The sequence below is a fragment of the Amblyomma mixtum genome, chromosome 3 (genome assembly GCF_055824585.1).
Source record: "Amblyomma mixtum isolate Tamu chromosome 3, ASM5582458v1, whole genome shotgun sequence".
Classification (NCBI taxonomy): Eukaryota; Metazoa; Arthropoda; class Arachnida; order Ixodida; family Ixodidae; genus Amblyomma; species Amblyomma mixtum.
In genome coordinates this window covers 183,133,142-183,136,909 of record NC_143014.1, presented here as the reverse complement: position 1 = coordinate 183,136,909, position 3,768 = coordinate 183,133,142, and positions in this window count along the sequence as shown.

Here is a 3,768-nt window from a genome sequence, read left to right as displayed (position 1 = left end):
CTTTCTGTTGTCACTCTGTTATTGTGTCCTCTCATCTCTGTCAAAGAGAGGGAGAGGACAGTGAAAGATCTTGACATGCACCGAAGCAGCTACCATCTGTAAAAGCTGTCGTCACGGCGTAATTGGATAATGCGGGTGGTGCGGAGCATATGCCTCCCGTCGCGCCCATCTTGTAGTGCCTGCTCTGTGAGGTAAGTGGTGCTGACTATAGATGTGAAGGAGCGGAATTTTCGGTGCTGTCACCAAACTGGAGCTGCTCGCCTGTAGCACAGCCCTACTGGCTGCTATGCACCTTTCCAATAAGGGCTTCCTGGGCGTCGTCATATTGCTCGCTGGGCTTTTGTGTGCACCTGACGTAAGCAATGTGGAAGCAGCTGCAGAACAGGTTTGCAACAGCCCAGAGAGGAGGCGTTTCGGCATGCTCTTCGCCAGATGGAAAGGGCTATATAGGCTGGCGACGAGCGCTGCCACTCCGGCCACCTGGTGGCAGGGTTGCGACCGGGTTTTTCAATGCCCGCCTTTAACTGAAAACAAGTTACGGAAGTGCGCGAGTAAAATAATTTGTTCCCGATGACAACAAGTACTTTGTCCAGCATTTCAAGTATGGGCGCTAATTTGCTCAACAGAAACGAGATGCAAAACTAAAGCAGTATTTTAATGCGCGTTTCGAAACCACACAAGTATTAAACACCTGCAGAAAAATATATGTGAGCCACTCGAAAGCTTGTTGTGGCTAAGGGAACGAGAAATCTAAGCAATACGAATCAGTTTTTGCTGCACTTTCAGAATCTTGTGGAAATTTCGGCGATGCGACAGTCGGGCCGAAATGAAACGCGAGCAGCGCCTGTGCACAAAACAAAATATCTTGTATACTTTCAGCTGCAGTGTACAACTAGCCTAATTCGTGTTTCCCAGCAAAAGATCTAACGAAGTCCAATCAAGGCTGGTTCACATGCAAGCAACTGAGAGAATGAGCGGCACGTCGCAGCGAAAATTTCTAACTTGTTGGAACCTCGCCGCTCATCGCCGCGGCGGCAGGATTCGCTAGCGTTTTCGCTTGCAAGTGAAACATGTATCAGGCCGGAATGAAAGGCGAACACGTATATGCCGTAATTTTCCACTTTGTTCTGAGATGTTCCTTTAAATCAGGTTTATGAATATATACCCCGGTAGACACTTTGCCCTTGAACATGGATCCAGGCTAGTTGTGCATTGCAGATGAAAGCACACAAGAAAGATATTGTGTTTTGTTGACAGCTGCTGTTCGCGTTTCATTTCCACCTGTCTCTACCATATCAAGCTGCATATGCATACTATATCCATACGCATGTCCTAAATGCAGCGTCGTGTAGAATATAACATTAGACCGATATTTCAGGGCAGAAGTTTGGGCGAGTTGGTGATGGTTCACTTGCCACATAGCGCTAAAAAGACACTGACACAAGGGAGACACACAGGACGGGCCCGTCCTGTGTGTCTCCCTTGTGTCAGTGTCTTATTAGCGCTATGTGGCAAGCGATATTTCAGCCACCTTAGGATACTTCAAGATTTCCCATCTGCCGCAACAGTGATGAACGGCCGTGCTCGAAAGTGCGACTAGCGGAGACTATATGACGAGCTTGCATGACTAGTGAACATTGCGTCATTGTTCCAAAGGGTGGGGGCAGTCTGTTCTTTTGTTACTTTCGTCCACGATTGGAGAGGTAGCACAAATAAAATACGCAGTAACATAAAAACAGCGTAATCAGCCGTAAGACAAGGTATACAATTTCAGCTCAGTTCTAGGTCTAGCGTGATTAAATAGGAGTAGCTGATATACCTTAGCAAAGCTTTGGAAGGGGGAAAGATTCGGTAAGCTTATTTTGATGATTTTAAGCAAGTTAAAACATGCGAGTCAAGGGCAGCAATTTAGTTTCACAATTAGTGCAGCACATGGTGTGGAAAATGCGATTCAGCTAAAGCCGATCAGTTATTCTGACTGGCACGCGCGCACACCTTTACGCTGTTGCAACAGCTCAACAGAGTTGCAGAGAAAATAAAATTGAATGCACGCCGTAGCAGAAACCGGGTTAACCGCCTCGGATTAAACTGCTCTAACCTGGTTCATTCTGGCTGGAAGGCAGCTACAAATACATGAGCTTAGCTATCCGAACGATTCCTCTATCCTGCAGCGTCATTTTTGTTGCGGAATAAGTCAGTCACCCTCACGCGAGGAAAAAAACTGTTAGTATCGTTTCAACCGGAAGGAATGCGGTAACCTTCAAATCCCACTAGCCTACATTTGGGTCATGTCTTCGCACTCTGTCGGTTGCGGCTTCGGCTGCATGTAATGCTGAATCTTGCCGGGCCCGGCGCGCTCGTTCACGATCTAGTGCACGCCGCAAAGGTATAGTGTTCCGGCGTCGAACAACGAACACGCAGCGTGGAAGCAACAAGAAGAAGAACGTTTATTCGAGATTGCTTGCTGGTATATATAGCCTACAGGCGGCTGCATGATAACGGCCACGAGTTACAGATATTACGCTGGACAGGGCCCACACAAAAGAGCGCATGCGCGACTGATACAATACGCATTGCAATACGCATAGGAGTTGAACCATCGTTCACTGCGGTTTAATTAAAGGAGCTCTGAAAGGCGCTCTCAGTCACGTTGCGGTATGCCTGCGATATTAAAGGACGCCGGTTACAGGATAGCCTCCGGCAAGATTTTTTTTTTTTAATGTGATAGTGTCAAAAAGTGGCCGCAAAGGGCTTGCAAACTTTCGCGCGCGACTGTGGGTTCCCTGCCGCGTGTAGAAGTGTATTATTTGTCTCAGGTGTTCACAACACAATGTAGAGATTGAGCGAGCATATGTAAGTTCCTCAGAAGGTGTTTCAAGACTTTAATATCAACCGAGCGCTTTATCCTCTCTGGCACGATGCGTCATCACAACCAACGATGCGTCGCAGACCAGCCGCACGCTGGTCTTTAGCATACCGTGTACCGTGTTACCGCTACCGTTACCGGGGTACCGGGAGCCCGCTCACCGGCGGTGAGTACGCGCTGATTGGTTCCGACGCTGCGAGCGCGATCTCAGCTGCCGGTTATGTGGCGCCATCTGGCGCCGTCAAGGCAATTTGCGCATGCGCATTGGCTGCGCGCAGGCTCCCGGTACTCCGGTACCTGTAACGCTAACACGGTACACGATATGCTCAATGTGTCTAATGAAGAGGCCTGCGCCGACCAATCGGGAATGCCTTCCTCCCTTACCTCTAGCTCTCCCTGCTCACCGCGCGGCTTCCCTTTTCTTTCCTCCTTTGTGGACGACACGCTGCGACCGGGCATTAACAGCTCTCGCTGTAAAAGAGTTTCGCAATCGTGTGCAGTGAGCATCTTTACCTGAGGAAAAATAAATTCGCCGAAGGTGTATCTGCGGCAGCATTTCGCATCTATGCTGTTCAAATGCAGGAATTCCTGCTCACTTTTTTCAAAATTCTTGCATGTTGGCAATCTAATATACAGCATGTGCCATATCAAGGCCTCGTTTTGCAAGAGATCCTGCAAAAGGCATGATTTTTAAACTGCATGCGTTCGTCCACATGATGGTTTATACCTATCTCGTAACAACCCTGTCTTGATCCGGGCGTGCTGAATGGAAACACCGCCTTTCGTTTTTGCACTGGTGAGCGCTGTTTAAAGTTGATTATTTAAGTACGCATTATGACCTCCGATTAAACCTATGAAAATGCAGTAACCGAAAAGCATCGGAGTACTTTGAAAAGAAGTGA